Raw genomic sequence first — 20,012 nt, forward strand, 5'->3', positions numbered from 1 at the left:
ATGACCTGGATGAGGTAGAAGCGGCCATTGTGGGGTTCCTCCGAGAAGTATGGGGGAGGGCCCCATACTTAGACACTAAAAAGTTTCTCCAGGGGTCTCCGACCTTTGTCCAGGCACAGCTAGGTAGCTTTTATTTGTTTGTTAGGTTACCGACTTGCTTGACCTTTCCGACTTGTCTTAACCTATTATCTTTTGTTTTTTCAGAGATGGCGAAGACAAACGCGCAGGAGTCTTACCAGAGGGTCCAGGAGGCTAAAGCAAGGTCTCGCGCCAGAACTGGCGGTGCTAGGGCGGTTATCTCTCCTCCTCCTCCTCCTCGGAACGTTGGAACCCCCTCTCAGCCCATTGTGATTTCTTCTTCAGCTTTCTCTCAGCCGCCCCCCTCCGCCCGATCTTCTCCTGAGCCAGAGAAGAAGAAGCGCAAGACTTTAGAGTCTGGCTCCTCTGGTGAGGTTAAGGCGGATGCTCTTGCATTCGTCCGAAAGAACATCTATCCCCATGCTCGTATAAGCATGGATGACGCTTCTGTTCGGCGCCACCTTACTACTCTGGTTGAGGAGAGCCTCAAGGCGGCGGGGGTTTGTGGCAAACTCTTAGATATTTTTGAGAAGGCTCCTCTCAGCTCTTTAGGGATGACGTCGAGGGTCGAGGAGCTGGAAGGAAGGCTTCTTATATATCAAGAGAATGAGGGGAAGTTGAAGGAGGAAGTCGCCAAGCTGAAGGAGGAGAGAGATAACCTCCGGGAGAAGGAGAGGAAATTGCAAGCCCAATGTAACATGGAGGTGGTCTTGAGGAAGACAGCACAGGACAGCTATCAAAGTTTATTTAACGATCTTGTGTCTGTGAAAAATGATCTGCTGAATTCTCGGAAGGCATATGCTGAGTTGGAGGACTCTATTGCTGATGGCGCTGAGGAGGCTTGGAGGATCTTTAAGGAGCAGGTCGGAGTTATTGCTCCTGACTTGGACCTTTCTCCTTTAGATCCTGATAAAGTTGTCATCGATGGTGCCATTGTGGATCCCCCTGTCTCCGAGGTTATTTTCGAGTCAGAATTGAAGACTCGGGGGCAGAGAATTATAGAGTCCCCTCCTCGCCCTAAGGACGCCCCGAGTTCTTCTACAGTTCCTCCGACCTCCTCTTCATCTCCTATGGATGCCTCTCTTCCTGGTCCTAGTGGCACTCCTCCTGCCTCTGGTGGTGGTGATCTGTCTACTCCTCTTGCAAAAAAGTAATTTGTTGGCTATTTGGGGGCCCGGCCTGTGGGTCCCCTCTTTTTTAAACTCTTTATTTGTTTTTTGGTAGTGTTTGAACAATTTTTTGGCCTTTTAAGGCCGTAAACAAAACACTTTATAATACCCTTTTTAATAAGGGTTTAAGTTAAAAAATAAGTACCCTTTTTGGATAAGGGTTTTAAGTTACCTTATGCGTGCATGCTTTTCTGATTGCGATTTTTTCGAATTCCCCTTGATCTTTTCTGAAAAAACCTTTTTCCTTTGCTTGTCTGCCTTTCTGAGCCTTTTTTGTTTTAAGGATCTTTAGGACAGCCCTTTAATCTTTTCTTGGGTTTTTTCCTATCTCTCTATTGTTATTCCTAGTGCTCAATTTCATTTCATTGAGCTTTTATGACTTAGGTTATTTTTGCGATGCGTTTCCTTGTTTCTCGGTTTATCTGACTTGTAAGTCAGATAATTGCCGAGTTTATTACGATCGACTTTTATAACCTCTTTACACCGACTTGTACCTCGTCGTTTTATCCTGACGACCATCTAGGTCGGTTCATGGGATTTTCACGCTTTGTCGAGCTTAAGTTGGCGCGTTTCGTAGAAAGAAAGAGAAAACCACAACAAAAGGAATTTATAAGAGATATTTGTAAGATGAAAAATGATCTTTATTAATTGGGGAGGTACTTCATTGCTACTAAGGGTTTTTGACAATCTATTTCCCTTAGCCCCTACTATGATGCCTCGTTAAAAATCCTTCTCCAGAAAAAACCCTTTGATTTTGGGGGAAAATCAGGGAGTAGAGTTCGCTTTTAACTGTAGTACCTTTTCATATTACAAGCATGCCATGACCTCGGTAACTCGGTTCCGTTCAGGTCGGTTACTTTATAATAACCTTTTCCTAAGACTTCATTGACCTTATATGGTCCCTTCCAATTTGCAGAGAGTTTTCCTTCCCCTGATTTGTTGACTCCAATGTCGTATCTGATCAATACCAAGTCGTTCGGGGTGAATGCTCTTCGAATGACTTTTTTGTTGTATCTTGTAGCCATCCTTTGTTTCAACGCTGCTTCTCTTATCTGGGCTTGTTCTCGTACTTCGGGGAGCAGGTCGAGCTCTTCTTTGTGCCCCTGTATGTTCCCGATCTTGTCGTGGAGAGTCACCCTTGGGCTTTGCTCATTGATTTCTATTGGTATCATGGCTTCTATGCCATAGACCAGTCGAAAGGGTGTTTCTCCAGTGGCGGATTGGGGGGTTGTCCTATAGGCCCATAGCACTTGTGGGAGCTCTTCAGCCCAGGCTCCTTTTGCCTCTTGTAATCTTTTCTTCAGCCCTGCCAGTATGACTTTGTTGGCTGCCTCGGCTTGCCCATTGGCTTGCGGGTGCTCCACCGAGGTGAACTGGTGTTTGATTTTCATACTGGCTACTAGGCTTCTAAAGGTAGAGTCGGTGAATTGGGTTCCATTATCTGTAGTAATGGAATGAGGTATCCCATACCTTGTGATGATATTTTTGTAGAGGAACCTCCGACTTCTTTGTGCGGTGATGGTGGCCAATGGTTCTGCTTCTATCCATTTTGTGAAATAATCTATTCCCACGATCAGGTATCTGACTTGTCCTGGCGCCTAGGGAAAAGGTCCTAACAAATCCATTCCCCATTTTGCAAAAGGCCATGGAGAAGTGATACTGATGAGCTCCTCCGGGGGAGCCACATGGAAATTTGCATGCATCTGGCATGGTTGGCACTTTTTCACAAATTTCGTGGCATCTTTCTGCAAGGTCGGCCAGTAGAATTCGGCTCGGATCACTTTCCTGGCTAGTGACCTTGTTCCGAGATGATTTTCGCAGATCCCACTGTGGACTTCTTCCAACACTTCGGTGGTTCTTGAGGTCGGTACACACTTTAATAATGGTGTTGATATCCCCCTTCTGTAGAGGATATTTCTCACCAAAGTGTAATGTTGTGCTTCCCTTCGGATCTTCTTAGCCACTTTCTCCTCCTTGGGGAGGATGTCGAATTTCATGTATTCGACCAAGGGGTTCATCCAACCGAGGTTTAATCCGACTACCTCAAGGACCTCTTGTTTGTCTTTTTCTTTTACTACGGAGGGTTTCTGGAGAGTTTCCTGGATCAAGCTTCTGTTATTCCCTCCTGGCTTGGTACTTGCCAACTTGGATAGGGCGTCTGCTCTGCTATTTAGATCCCGAGTTATGTGTTTGACCTCGGTTTCTGCAAAGCGCCCAAGATGTTCCAGAGTTTTTTCCAAGTACCTTTTCATATTTGGGTCCTTTGCCTGATACTCTCCACTTATCTGGGAGGTCACCACTTGCGAGTCGTTGTATATCATCACTTTTGTAGCACCGACTTCTTCCGCCAGCTTCAATCCAGCAATCAAGGCTTCATACTCTGCCTGATTATTTGAAGCTGGGAATTCAAATTTGAGGGAGACCTCTATCTGGGTTACTCTTTCATCCACCAGTATTATGCCTGCACCGCTTCCTGTTTTATTTGAGGATCCATCTACATAGAGTTCTCATGTAGTTGGTTTCTCCTCTTGGTCTCCTGCGTATTCTGCGATGAAGTCGGTGAGGCACTGGGCTTTAATCGCCGTCCGAGTTTCATACTTCAAGTCGAACTCGGAGAGCTCTATTGCCCATTGAACCATTCTCCCTGCAACATCCGTCTTTTGGAGGATTTGCTTCATGGGTTGGTTCGTGCGGACTCTTATTGTGTGAGCTTGAAAGTAAGGTCGTAGCCTTCGTGAGGCTACCACTAAGGAGTAGGCGAACTTCTCTAGTTTGTGGTACCTTAGCTCAGGGCCTTGTAGAACTTTACTGATGAAATATACTGGGTGCTGTCCGACCTCGTCCTCTCTTATCAGGGCCGACGAGACGGCCTTGTCTGCTACAGATAAGTATAGGACGAGGTCTTCCCCAGCTGTAGGTCGGGTCAGAATAGGAGGTTGGCTCAAGAATCTTTTGAACTCCTGGAACGCCTCCTCGCTTTCAGGAGTTCATTCGAATTGACATCCCTTTCTCAATAAGGAGAACAGTGGAAGGGATTTTAGTGCTGATCCTGCCAAGAATCTGGAGAGGGCTGCAAGTCGGCCATTCAGCTGCTGGACCTCTCTTAAGCAAGTCGAGCTTTTCATCTCCAGGATAGCTCTACACTTGTCGGGGTTAGCTTCAATCCCTCTTTGTGTTAGCATAAACCCTAGGAATTTTTCTGCCTCTACCGCGAAGGCACACTTTGCGGGATTTAGTCTCATCCCGTGTAACCTTATGGTGTCGAAGACTTGTGAGAGGTCTGCCAAGAGGTTGACTTCTTTCTTGGTCTTTACCAGCATGTCGTCGACGTATACTTCCATTAGGCTCCCAAGGTGAGAGGCAAACACCCTATTCATCAGCCTCTGGTATGTGGCTCCTGCGTTTTTCAATCCAAACGGCATGACCACGTAGCAAAAATTAGCTCTGGGCGTGATGAATGATGTTTTCTCCTGGTCTGGCTCGTACATCGGGATTTGGTTATACCCCGAGTAGGCGTCCATGAATGACAAGTATTGATACCCTGAGCTGGAGTCTACCAGGGTGTCAATACTTGGCAGTGGATAAGGGTTCTTGGGACAGGCCTTATTTAATTCGGTATAGTCGACACACATTCTCCATTTACCATTTTGTTTTTTGACTAGCACTACATTGGCTAGCCATGTTGGGTACTTGACTTCTCTAATGAAGCCGGCTTCTAGGAGCGCTTGTACTTGCTCTTCTACTATTAGGGCTCGTTCTGGACCGAGCTTGCGTCTTCTTTGTTGTACAGGGCGAGACCCCGGGTAAACCGAGAGCTTATGGGACATGAGCTCGGGGTCTATCCCAGGCATGTCGGAGGCCTTCCAGGCGAAGAGATCGGAATTATCTCTTAGGAGCTTAGTTAACCCTTGTTTTAGGGTTTCTCCTAGGTTGGCCCCTATGTGAGTATTTTTTCCCTCCTCTTCGCCGACCTGTATCTCCTCGGTTTTTCCTCCCGGTTGTGGACGCAGCTCCTCTTTAGCCCTTGCGCCTCCGAGCTCTACTGTGTGAACTTCTCTGCCTTTTCCTCTCAGGTTTAGGCTTTCATTGTATCATTTCCTTGCCAATTTCTGATCTCCCCTTACCGTTGCTATCCCCGCTGAGGTCGGAAATTTCATACAAAGGTGAGGAGTGGATACCACCGCTCCGAGTCGATTAAGGGTAGCTCTGCCAATTAAAGCATTATATGCTGACCCTACATCGATGACTATGAAGTCTATGCTTAGAGTTTTTGATTTTTTCCCTTTTCCAAAAGTGGTGTGGAGGGGCAAAAATCCTAGTGGCTTTATTGGCGTGTCGCCTAGTCCGTAAAAGGTGTCGGGGTAGGCTCTTAATTCTTTCTCATCCAACCCTAGTTTGTCGAAAGCGGGCTTAAAAAGGATGTCCGCTGAGCTTCCTTGGTCTACTAGGGTTCTGTGGAGATGAGCATTTGCTAGGATCATAGTTATTACCGCTGGATCATCATGTCCAGGGATTATTCCTTGCCCATCTTCTTTTGTGAAGGAAATGGTGGGGAGGTCGGACGACTCTCCTCCGACCTGGTAGACTCTCTTGAGATGCCTTTTGCGAGAGGATTTGGTGAGTCCCCCTCCCGCGAACCCTCCTGAGATCATGTGGATATGTCTCTCCGGAGTCTGCAGTGGTGGGTCTCTTCTATCCGTATCATCTCGCTTTCTCTTCCCATGACTATCCGACCTTTCTATGAGATATCTGTCGAGCCGACCTTCCCTAGCCAGCTTTTTTATCACATTTTTAAGGTCGTAGCAGTCGTTTGTGGAGTGACCATATATCTTATGGTACTCACAGTAGTCGTTGCGGCTCCCCCCTTTTTTATTTTTAATGGGTCTGGGGGGTGGCACCCTTTCCGTATTACAAATCTCTCTGTATACATCCACTATAGAGACTTTTAGAGGAGTATAAGAGTGATATTTTCTTGGTCTATCGAGACCGAGTTCTTCCTTCTTCTTGGTTTCCCTCTCCCTCTCTTTTGTTGAGGGAGGGTGCCCAGGTCGCCAGCTCAGGTCTCTCAACTTAGCATTTTCCTCCATGTTGATGTACTTTTCAGCTCTTTCCTGCACATCGCTTAAAGAGATGGGGTGTCTTTTGGACATGGACTGTAAGAAGGGGCCTTCTCTAAGCCCATTGACTAACCCCATTATGACTGCCTCTGTGGGCAGGTCTTGGATCTCTAAGCATGCTTTGTTGAACCTTTCCATGTAGGCTCGTAAGGATTCTCCGACCTCCTGCTTTATTCCCAGGAGGCTTGGTGCATGTTTTACTTTGTCTTTCTGGATAGAGAACCTCATCAAGAACTTCTTTGAGAGGTCTTCAAAACTGGTAACCGACCTCGGGGGGAGGCGATCGAACCACTTCATCGCCGCTTTCGACAAGGTTGTCGGGAAAGCTTTGCATCGCGTAGCATCAGAAGCATCAGCCAGATACATCCGACTTTTAAAACTGCTCAGATGATGCTTCGGATCAGTGGTTCCGTCGTAGAGGTCCATATCGGGGCTTCTAAAGTTCCTCAGAACTTTTGCCCTCATTATGTCCTCACTAAAAGGATCTTCCCCCCTAGGGGCGACTCTTCTCTACCGTCACGGGAGTTCTGACCTTTGAGGGAGGATTCTAACTTTAAGAGTTTTCTTTCTAACTCTTTTCGTCGCTCCATCTCCTCTTTTAGGTTCTTTTCAGTTTCTTTTTGTCGCTCCCGTTCCTGTTCTAACTGCTCGAGGCGACTGTGGACTAATCCCATGAGCTCAGTTACATGGGATGGTCCCTCTTTCTCTGATTCGCGCCCTTCTGAAGAATTCACCTTCGGATTTTTTATTCCGGAGGTGCCTTCCCTGTGTTGGTCATTGGCTTCCTGGTGAAGGGTCAGGTCTGCCTCATTGTTTCCGGTGTTCAGATTCTCTTGTTCAGAATCTGTCTCTACATGACCCTCTTCAGGGGATCTATCCACCATCTCTGGTTGATCTCTCGGGTCTCCGGCAACGGCGCCAATGTTACGATGGGTAACCGGAGATTAATGGGCTGGATGGCGTTGGTTGGCCCAAACGTATGAAGGAGGAAGCTTTCGAGTGGATCTGCAACTCGGTGCCCTCCGTCCGACTTGTGTGTGTGGAAGAATGGGGGGTGGTACCTGCAAAGACACTCCGATGCCTAAGTTAGCAAGGGTGTGAGCAGGTTTAGAGAGTATTGGAACTTAAAGATACCTGAGGGGTGTCAGTGTATTTATAGTGGTGAACCAATAACCACCGTTGGAGTAGTGCCACTTTTCTAGGGTGTTAAGATATGGCTCGTGGAAGTGGTTAGAGAGATTCTAGGGGCAGTTACTCATTCAAATGAGTGCTTATCTGCCAGCTAACCCTTGTTACCGACTTCTTTAGAGCAAGTTGTGACGAGTACCGACTTCGTAGTGGTTGATCTGGTGAAAGGTGAGGTCAACCCTTTGGGTTGGGCCTTTTTACTTGGATCCTGGGCCTTAATCGTTGGGTCAGGGTATGAACAGTTACCATTTAACAAGGCACAACCCAGTCATCAAAGATAAGTTCAGTTTAGTGTTAAAAATTGTATAGAAATTAATTATTACTTTTTACCACTGTTTTTATCTCAAACCAATTTATGAAATCTATGATTGTGGAGCATTGGAATTGAGCTAAGAAACCTTGTCCTAACAATATAAAACAGAAAAAACAATAATTAGTAATAATATAGTTAATAATGTTGGTTGTAACTTGTAAGTACTGTGGTGATTGCTATTGTTAGAAAGAAAAACAAAGATACAGCAAGTGCATGATGGTGATTATTATTATGAAGAAAAACAAGAGGAAGAAGATGATGGTACTTAAATAATTTACTATGTTATTTTTTAGTTTTTTTTATTTGGACCACTAAGATATATACCTTTCTCCACCTAAGACAAAGTCATATAAACAATACATAGACAAACCAAATTGACGATTCGGATGAAAAGTATTATTTAAAAAAATATTATTTTTATTATTCATATATTTCATCTATGATTACAAGATTCTTACCAATATATAGACTAAAAGTACGTTAAGAGTATCCTCGTTATGGAATAATATCCTAATAATTACATTGATTTTTTTTAATTCTCTTTGATATTTTCCTTATTTTGTTTTCTAATTATGATATTCTAATACTCCTCCTCAAGGTGAGTAGTAGGATCACCAATACTCAGCTTGGTTAGAACTTTAGCAATGACTTATCTTAAAACTGCTTTAGTAAGAATATCAGTCAACTAATCTTCTGATCTCAAAAGTGAAAGCTCAATAACGCTATTCTCAATTTTTTCTTTGATAAAGTGTCGATTCATGTTGTACGGGGTTCTCTAAAATGCTTATTGCGATTTTATTGTCACATTTCAACTGTCTTGACAATATCTGAAAGTCGTAGCCAAAATAATTATTAAAGCAGAACCAAACATTGTAAATTAACAATAGATCCAAACACAATTTTCAACTACTGCTAAAGATAGATCGAAACATAAGTTTTTCTATTAAAATTAGAAAAGATAAATCGAAACAATTTTCAACTACTGAAGTACTCAAAATTAAAGATAGATCGAAACATAAATTTCCACTATTACCTAAAAATAGAACTTCCGAATCTCTCAATAGAGTAACATTATACTACAGGATCAGAACTCAAAACACATACTAGTTAAATTTTTCTAGAACTTCAACTACTTCCTTTTTCAATGCATCATTCGTCTGAACAAAACAAAAGAAAAAAAATGATTCGATAAATATCTCAGGTAAATATGAAAATCTACTTTTAAAGATAAAATAATAAACAATAAAATTATACCATCTCAAAAATCTCATTTGGGTAGGAGATCAAAGTATTAAAATATCAAAATCAGGAAACAAAATCTGGAAAATGTCAAAGAGAATTAAAAAAAATCAATATAATTTATTAGGATATTATTTCATAACGAGTGTACTCTTAGTCTATGTATTAGTAAGAACCTTGTAATCACATATGAGAAATATGAATAATAAAAATAATATTTTTTTAAATAATTCTTCGTTTCTTCCTAAACTCTTTGTACCATAGTAACATGATTTTTTTTTTTAACCAAAAACTCCCAATAACCAATATTACCTCTTCTAAGAATAATATTCAAAATTTTTCTACACAGCAATGTCAGCTATAAAATAGATGAATACAATTAATTATGAATTTGACCACAAAGGAAAAAAAAATAGAAAACCTACAAAAAGAAAGTATGCATCCGCAAATGAGAAAAAGTTGAACTCAACTTTTGCCATAAGTAATCTGGTAAGTTTTACGTCATAGCGTGGTGGGCCCATAACCCACAGGTCCGTATATCAGAACTAGACTCTGATACCATGTTATAATGGTACAAAGAGTTTAGGAAGAATTGAAGAATTATTTAGAAAAGTATTATTTTTATTATTCATATTTCTTATCTGTGATTCCAAGGTTCTTACCAATATATAAACCAAGAGTACGCTAAGAGTACACTCATTATGAAATAATATCCTAATAAATTACATTGATTTTATTCTAATACTCTTTGATATTTTCCTGATATTGTTTCCTAATTATGATATTCTAATACAAAGGCATGCTTGTTAGCGCACATATTCTCATCATCACAGAAACAAGTTGGATTGTAAACAAGGCGGGCAACAAAACATTTGCAAACGCCGTCATTGCAGGGAGCGTGGAGACAGTAGCAAGATGTCTCCGGCTCGGCTACCGGAGCCTTTAAACGATTTCGACAAATACTACTCTTGCACATACAACCATCATGGCAGCTTGTTTTGTTAGCTTTGCATGGACATGTTTTCTCCATACAGGCACCGCTGCAGGTACATCCTCCTTGTTTTCTTCCTTACCTTTTTCTTTGTCCTTCTTCAGAGGAGCCTCTAACAAAAAAATATCCAGTAATTGGACAGACATTTTTCTTTTGGTAGAAAATTAGATAGAAGAAGATATGTATACAACCAAATATTTGATGTTATGAAGTATATATAGACGGTTCAGTATGTATACCAGCTACTATTTTGGAGGATCAAATTCCAAGTGGGATCCGGTTACAAGGTATTATTTTTATTATTCATATTTTTCATATGTGATTACAAGGTTCTTACAAATATATAGATCAAGAGTACGCTAAGAGTACACTCGTTATGGAATAATATCCTAATAAATTACATTGATTTTTTTTTCTAATTTTCTTTGATATTTTCCTGATTTTGTTCTCTAATTATGATATTCTAATACAAAGACATGCTTGTTAGCGCACATATTCTCATCATAGAGACAAGTTGGATTGCAAACAACGCGGGCAACAAAATATTGGCAAACGCCGTCATTGCAGGGAGCATGGAAACAGTAGCAAGATGTTTCCGGCTCGGCTACCGAGCCTTTAGACGATTTTGACAAATACTACTCTTGCACATGCAACCATCATGGCAGTTTGTTTTGTTAGCTTTGCATGGATATATTTTTTACATACAGGCACTGCTGCAGGTACATCCTCCTTGTTTTCTTCCTTTCTTTTCTCCTTGTCCTCCTTTAGAGGAGCCTCCAACAAAAAAAAATTCAGTAATTGGGCAGATATTTTTCTTTTGGTAGAAAATTAGATAGAAGAAGATATGTATACAATGTTATGAAGTATATATAGACTGTTCAGTATGTATACCAGCTACTATTTTGGAAGATTAAATTTCAAGTGGGGTCCGATTATTTGTAATTTATTTATCTTGTAACTTTGTTGTAATGTACAAGACTAACCTTATTATGAGAGAGAAAAAGACAAAATCGGACATTTAGGTAGCGTTTGTTTTCGGGGACAGGACACAGAGACATATTGTTTAAAAAGAGTTTGGAAGCAGAGACATGGACAGTGGACATATTGTCTCCAAGACAGTTTTTTATACTTTTGTGTCCACTCTTTCACGAAAGACAATGATGGACACGGGATTTGGAAGAGTGGACACCGACAATTTTATAAATTTTGTTTTTCTTTTTTTCCACTATTACCTCTTCTTATTTTTTCTATTACGTTGTTCAGAGATACATTTTTCTTCCTATTCTTCCTCTATCTCTTTCTTTTTCAGGTACTCTCTCTTTTATGTAGAATTTTTTTATTGGGGGTAGATAATTCTTTTCTTTTTATCGTTTTACTTCAATACCATTTTAACCTTATATTATATTATTTGATTTGTAATAAAAATAATAACAAAAATAATTAATCTTAAAACTTTTGAAAGATAAATATTAGTAAAAGTAAATTGATCTTTTAAAATGCTAAAAAATAATTTATAAATTGTAATTGATTTTATATAATTTAAAGAAAAATCAATTTTTTATAAAGAAAAATCAGTTTTTAGATAAAAAAAATTAGTTTTTTTTTAATAAAAATAGATTTTTATATGCAAAAACTAATTGTTTTTCATGTAAAAATGGATTTTTTTTAAAATTAATTTTTTATTTAAAATTAATTTGGCTTATTAACTTAAACAAAATTTTTTATTAATCAAACTCAAATTTATTTTTTTTGTTAATCTTAACTATATGTATTCCTACATATTAATAATAAATTTTAAAATAAAATAATTATATTTATAAATTTTATTTTAATATAAATACTAATATATTTTTTTATTAAAATTTTTTGCCTCTTCAAATATTTTTTTCAAGTACTCCTACGTACTCTCATTTTTTATTAAATTAATTTGTATTGATGTAGAAAATTTGGAATCACAGAGCTATTTTAGTCATTTCATATAATATTTTAGTCTTGTCCATGTGTATCCAAACATAATACTAGACATTACATTAGTGTCTTGTCCATCGTATCCAAACACAATACACAAAAGATAATTTTTAGTGTCTCCGTCCTATTTTCTCCATTTCAGTGTCATGTTCTGTCCTGTCTCTAAAAACAAACGCAACCTTAGTGTTATGTGGCACGGCATGATTGTGATGTTATTTATTTTATTTTTTTTTACCAAAATAAGAGATTCGAACACGTAATCTCTTAATTGAGTATGGAGAGACTATACCATTTAAATTATAACTCATTGGCTTGTGATGTTCTTATTCCTTCTTTGAAATGATGGACTTTGATTAAATTATAAAAATAATTACATAGGGGTATTAGTAACTTATGCAACAAATTATATAATATAATACTTTTATAAAAGAAAAAAAAAAGATTAACACATAAATAGTTTTGTATGTGAAATAATTTTAAATATCATGGTTTTTTTTTTCTTTAAATGTTAAGATAATCATAGTTAAGAACTTAAGATTGTTAAATTTTATATGTTCATGAACTTTTAATATGGTTAAAATAGTCAATTTTTACAAATTTTTGTGTGTTAAAATAGCTAAATCAAAAATAATACTTTATTAAAATAATTATAAATTTTTCTATATCATAAAAATAACAAATTATTTCTAATAAATAAAAAATTGTTTTTATTTTTAAAATTTTAAATTATTTAATACCTCAATAATTTTTTAAAAAAATGAGAATTAATTTTTACTTTATTTATAAGATATTAATTTGTTATTTTTTATTTAAATAAAAAATATTTATTTTCAATTTGTATTAAAAAATATTTATATTTATACATATTATTTGTTAATTTAACAACATAAGTTATAAAATTAAGAAAGAAATGAATATTTACAGGCACAAAAATACGAAATAATAAAACAAAAAAATCACTCTTATTTTCACAGGCTATTAGGTAGAATTATGGTAACAAATATTTAATTTTAATCATAAATATCAATAAAAAATATTTTAGTTTGTATTCAAATAAAATATCAAAAAATTTAAAAATTAATAAAAATTTAAAAACTAATAAAAATTTAAATTCAAAATAAAAAAATTACGTTCTTAAAAATCTATAAATTTAAATTATGAATTTTGATTTAAAAAAAAATAGACCTAATATATAACCATCTATAGTAGTACATGAACTTAAACTTTAGATATTTTAAAATTTGAAATAACAAATAATCATAATAAAACAACTTAAAAAGATCAACTAGATTTATACCATATATGATTATAAAATGTTAAAAAATAACATTAGTCAAATTATTACTATTATTTAATTTTTAAAATAAATATAATATAACAAATATTTTGATATGACTATCTGGTAATTCAAATTCAAACTCTAAAAAATTCTAAGTTTGAGTTGTTTTGTCCTATGTCATATGGAAGGTTATATCTTAAGTGTATTTTTCTTTTTAAATCAAAAGTCTTGATAATAGTTTCTTAGCTGATAATAAATTAAATGATAAATTTTAATAAATTGTATAAGATGTTAATCATTTTGTTTTATATTCATAAATGTGGTAAAATACAACTTTACTAAATTTGAATTAAAGCACAAAATTTAAATTCTTATTAATTTATTTTTTATATTTTATTTAAATTTAAATAGAAATACTTTTTATTAACATTTATATTTTAAAATTTATGAAAAGTAAAATAAATAATTAATTTAAACATAAAAAATATCAATGTCAGTAAAAATCTCTTTTATCCTATTTTATATGTATAGCTTGTGAAAAATAATTTAATTTTTTTTATTTTAAAATCAGTATTTGTAAAATATATTTTTTTTTAATTTTACAGTATACACCTACAAAATAAAGCTATTTGCAAAAATAACACTACCTGTAAAATAATAAATAATACACCTAAAAGTAAATAATTAGTTGTTTCCAACACAAATTAAAAATTAGTTTTTTTTATTTAAACAAAAAATTCTAATTTATATAGTATTCTAAAAGATTAAAAACTAATTTATTGTTGTTGTTATAATTATTGTTGTTAAAAACTGTTTTTCCAATTTTTTTTTATTAAAACTTAATCAAAATATTTTATCTTATATATGTAATAATTTATTAACCAACAACATACTCTTGAATAAAACTATATTTAACTAAATATCAATTTAATACTACTTTTAACATAAGCCAAATAGAAAAAATGTGACTCATAAACATAAAAGGTTAAAAAAAAGTTTGATTTTGGATTCAGTGATTATATTTATCCATATTACACTTATTTTAAATAAAGTACTTGTTATAAATTCTAGTAACTTGCGTTATTCTCCCTTTTCCGAAGATTTAAAACTCTTAACAAATTAATTAACTTTTTATTCTTTTACAAAATATAGCATTATTTTATTTTTTAAGAGTTTAATTTTTGATATTGTAATAGTATAAAATATTTTACACAATCATACAATCACATCAAATTTTTTTGAATGACCATTCACACCGCTAATAAAAATAATAGTTATTTTTAGTGATATAATATTACGTGATTAGATGCATATATAAAACTACTTTATATTAACAGAGCATCAAAATTAAAATTTTTAAATAATAGAAATATAAACAAAATTAACTATCCTAGCATCATTTCTCATTGCCTTTTAAATAAATGTGTAACACCCTACCACACAGAGCCTTACGCTTAAGTTGTAAAGCAGAGGTGGCGAGGTATTACGACTTCTAAAAAAAAATAAAATACATACTTATAGTAGTAGAAAGAAGATAATAGACTAAGAGCCTTGAAAAATGGGTAAAACAAAACCGCAAAATGAAAAGCGCCACGCTCCGGAAGCGGAATAACTTGCGTGTGAGTCAAACTATAACTATCAAACGTAAGATAATAAAAGTATGAATAGAAAGCCAAAGGTACAAAATAACAAGCTCCTCACTCAGTCCGCGAAGTCAAGGCTGGCTGGAGAATAATATATATATATATATATATCCAAAACCCAAAATGTACATAAACAAAACCCTGCCTCTCCATAAATCTCTAGGAGGATCAAAAAGAATAAGTTATGCGAAGAGAAAGCTAAGTACGTGTATATACATCACTACACACCAAAATAACCCAGTAACCACTTCGCTTCAGGTGTCCAGACGCCTAATGAGATACCTTTCGACCTGCATCTGAAAAACAACAACATAGTATGGAATGAGAACCGGAGGTTCTAAGTATGGTAAAGGTGCCCGCATGGTTAATATAAAAGGCCCCGGGAGAGCCAGAGGCATTCCTAGAACTCTGACACTCAGAATCATTCTTAAGGAAAATAAACTAAACGAAAAGTTAGGTAAGCTATCTAAGGTATTCCAGTTCTGAATCTAACTTTAACTTAATACTTCACTTTCTGACTCCTCCAATCCTCCGAGACATTGGTGGAACAACCCTCTCTCCTCACACCTTCGTCAAGAGGAATTTCTAAGAAAACATACACATACAGTTCAAACAAGAAAAACACAAATAGAGAAGCATTTACAGCAAGTAGAACAAGTAGCGGATAAGCAGAATTAAACAGTTAAGCAAACCAAAACAATGCACACTCAAGCAAACAAACAAATGCATATGATGTATGCCTGTCCTATGGCTGATGAGTCTCATCTGTCGGTTATACAGCCAACTCAACAAGTCCTGGTAGTTAACCATTGGATAGTCCCTCTGTGCGCGCATCCCCAAGCTCAATAATATTCCATGGAGTCAAACTCCAAGCTCAAATATAATATTCCATGGAGTTAAACTCCAAGCTCAAATAATATTCAATATTCATATTTATATGCATGCCCATGGGGGAATCCGGAGAGTTAAAGTGCCCGGTCACATCTTGCGACAGAGGGTCAACAAATAGTCTCAAATACACAAGCCACATAATAATCTCTTTCCCTTTTAAAATATTACCTCCAATCAAAACTCCAATTCTTAAAGAAACTTTGGCGATATCTCCTCTACGACTCAAATTTATGCCACCCTTCAAGGGTCCCAACTATCAAACCAAACACCTCTCAGTCACTCAAATCATTTTCAGTAACAAATTATTTCATAATCAAACAAATACCAATATTAAATCTTTTTCCAAACCGACCAACTTCAACAGCAAATTATTGACAACAGCTAAACCTCACATTTTATACCATATACACAATCCATCAATTATTCATTCATTTCACTCCTATCTTAAGGTCTTCTAGCCTATGTTTTCACGAGACATTAAACATTAACTACGAGAAACCAAAACCATACCTTCGTACGGAATCAAAATATTCAAAGCTCTGGAGAAACTTTCTGACCGAGCTATCGAAGAAGAAAACGTCCAGAATCGTCTGTGCCTCCTAAATCTTTCGTTAGCCAAACTCAAAGAGTATAGGAGTTACGTCACCGTCAACTTCTACCGATCAAAAGTGGTGCCAACGTGTAGAGGAAGAGGATACGAATACTTTTATCGGATTAGATTTTTTGTTGGAGTTACGAATTGCAAGAAATTGAAACTAGAAGTTTAGTGGAATTTACGGTTTGTTACGTTCTTCTCTCTCTCGTTTTCTTTTTCTTTTTTTTTTTTCTCTCGCATATGCTCATCATGTACATATATATGCATGCTTAATTAGTAAGCTGTTAAGCCGCCTTTGGCTTTCTTTTTTATTATTTTATATATATATATATATATATATATTCACAATGATAATGATAATATATATCTAACTTAATGAGAAATATAAACCGCCTTTGATCTCCATGCTTCATAATTAATAATAGTAACGATCATACTAGAAATAGTAATGATAATCATGTAATAATAATAATAATAAACATAATAATAGTAATAATAATAGTAATGTAATGAATATAATATATATAAACTTATAATGCAATTTAATACTTACTGTAATTATATACAATGTTAATAATAATAATAATAATAATAATAATAATAATAATAATAATAATAATTTGATTAAATTTAAATTATTATAAAATTAGTTCATTACTGATAATAAAAATAATTTCTAAAAGTAAAAAGCTTCAATTTATGAAATAAATTATAATTTATTTATATTTATATTTTTAAAACTGAGGTCGCTACATTCTACCCACCTTACAAAAATTTTTGCCCTCGAAAATTGATATAAGATGGAAAAGATTCATACTAACGTAACTTCCCTTCTTAAACATGTCAAAGAAAAACAGAAAAATTTGACATGCTTTGTTTGTAAATCCAGAATATTCTTATGGCTTGAAAGTCTACGCAAAACAAAAGGTACAAGATAAACTAGATGCAGAAAGGTTATAAGGCAGGTTGGTAATAGAATAACGGGTTTATCACTTCTAATACTCACTTCATCTAGCTCTTAAGTTCTGCCAATTCTATTGGTGTCACCTTATGTAATACAATCGAAACTGGTTCAGCCTCTGACACTGAATTTATCACAACTTACCCTTTCTCTCGGCACCTAACTGGTTATCAAACAGATATTTCTATCGGCCTAAACTCCTAGTCCGTATCCAAGTTCAAAACTATGTCCAGTCTTTCCAGTCGTAAACTTCCCAATTCGATTATGCAACCTAAGTGAAAGCGGGGTCCTAGCTCTACACAGAACAAATCCATTCTACGCATTCGGTATCATACTTACCTCGATCCTGTCGTGGCCAACCCGCATCTGCGGCTCTCCCACGCGAACAATCCCTAGACATATGTCCCGGTGCTCCACATCGAAAACACATTCCCAGTCCGTACCTGCGCGGCTCCTCTGGAGTGGTCTCACCAAAGCCTTCCTATAGCAGTGTCCACTTTATGGAGCAATCCTCTGTGAGCTGGCTCTTCTTAACCAACTCAGTGAAATTTGTTAGCTTTTGTGGATACACGTAATTAAAGATGTCTCTCCTTAGTCCTTTCTCATACTGAGCACACTTCCATTCCTCATAATCGGCTGGATTTCCTTGACAAGTTTTTGAGAAACGGCACAGGTTGTCGAATTCACGGGTATAGTCAGCAACAGACATATCCTTTTGCCTCAACTGCATTAACTCCAATTCTTTTGCAATGCGAAACGCATGCAAGAAATATCTCCCATAAAACTCTGTCTTGAATCTATACCAAGGGACATCCGTTAACTCCACCTGCAAGGTATGATACAATTTTTGCCACCAATTCTGAGCATCTCCCTCCAACATATGAGTCACTATCTCTACTGACTGTACTTCAGGAATGTGCTGAGTGTACAAAAACCTCTCTACTTCTCGAAACCACTGATCAGCCTCCAGGGCATTGGCATTTCCGTTAAACCGAGGTGGACCATTCTTGAGGAAATCAGTAAGGGTCATTGACCTATAGTATCGACTTACGTTACTCGTACTAGCACTAGAGTTTCCACCTCGACGTCCTTGCTTTGGTTCAACCACGGGATTTCCTCTCCGTATACCTCGTTCGGATCCACGAGACGACATTTGGTCCCTGTTCACACCAAACAAGTGATATTAAGTTGATCAGTCTCAATATCGCAAGTTTAATGCTTCAAGTTCCAAATGCATGCTCATGAATATTTATGCCACATATATCAATCAGATATCCTAATAGCACATACACACACCCAGAGTATGCCCAGAAGCATAATCAGTCCATCCCTCAGGCTCTATAGGAACGAACTGCTCTGATACCATAATGTAACACCCTACCACACAGAGCCTTACGCTTAAGTCCTAAAGCAGAGGTGGCGAGGTATTACGACTTCTAAAAAAAATAAAATACATACTTATAGTAGTAGAAAGAAGATAATAGACTAGGAGCCTTGAAAAATGGGTAAAACAAAACCGCAAAATGAAAAGCGCCACGCTCCGGAAGCGGAATAACTTGCGTGTGAGTCAAACTATAACTATCAAACGTAAGATAATAAAAGTATGAATAGAAAGCCAAAGGTACAAAATAACAAGCTCCTCACTCAGTCCGTGAAGTCAAGGCTGGCTGGAGAATATATATATATATATATATATATATATATCCAAAACCCAAAATGTATATAAACAAAACCCTGCCTCTCCATAAACCTCTAGGAGGATCAAAAAGAATAAGTTATGCGGAGAGAAAGCTAAGTACGTGTATATACATCACTACACACCAAAATAACCCAGTAACCACTTCGCTTCAGGTGTCCAGACGCCTAATGAGATACCTTTCGACCTGCATCTGAAAAATAACAACATAGTATGGAATGAGAACCAGAGGTTCTCAGTATGGTAAAGGTGCCCGCATAGTTAATATAAAAGGTCCCGGGAGAGCCAGAGGCATTCCTAGAACTCCGACACTCAGAATCATTCTTAAGGAAAATAAACTAAACGAAAAGTTAGGTAAGCTATCTAAGGTATTCTAGTTCTGAATCTAACTTTAACTTAATACTTCACTTTCTGACTCCTCCAATCCTCCGAGACATTGGTGGAACAACCCTCTCTCCTCACACCTTCGTCAAGAGGAATTTCTAAGAAAACATACACATACAGTTCAAACAAGAAAAACACAGATAGAGAAGCATTTACAGCAAGTAGAACAAGTAGCGGATAAGCAGAATTAAACAGTTAAGCAGACCAAAACAATGCACACTCAAGCAAACAAACAAATGCATATGATGTATGCCTGTCCTATGGTTGATGAGTCTCATCTGTCGGTTATACAGCCAACCCGACAAGTCCTGGTAGTTAACTATTGGACAGTCCCTCTGTGCGCGCATCCCCAAACTCAATAATATTCCATGGAGTCAAACTCCAAGCTCAAATATAATATTCCATGGAGTCACACTCCAAGCTCAATTGTATAGTATTCCATGGAGTTAAACTCCAAGCTCAAATAATATTCAATATTCATATTTATATGCATGCCCATG

At 36.5% G+C, this 20,012-nt stretch overlaps 2 pseudogenes; one reads left to right on the top strand and one right to left on the bottom strand.

Moving 5' to 3' along the window:
* On the top strand, positions 1–1,099 carry LOC148569425 (uncharacterized; annotated as a pseudogene).
* A 14,385-nt stretch (positions 1,100–15,484) lies between these two features.
* LOC107637185 (uncharacterized) lies at positions 15,485–18,585 on the bottom strand (annotated as a pseudogene).
* Positions 18,586–20,012: the final 1,427 nt, after the last annotated feature.

This window comes from Arachis ipaensis, chromosome B4, assembly GCF_059453495.1.
Source record: "Arachis ipaensis isolate K30076 ecotype BB chromosome B4, ASM5945349v1, whole genome shotgun sequence".
NCBI classification, from domain to species: Eukaryota; Viridiplantae; Streptophyta; class Magnoliopsida; order Fabales; family Fabaceae; genus Arachis; species Arachis ipaensis.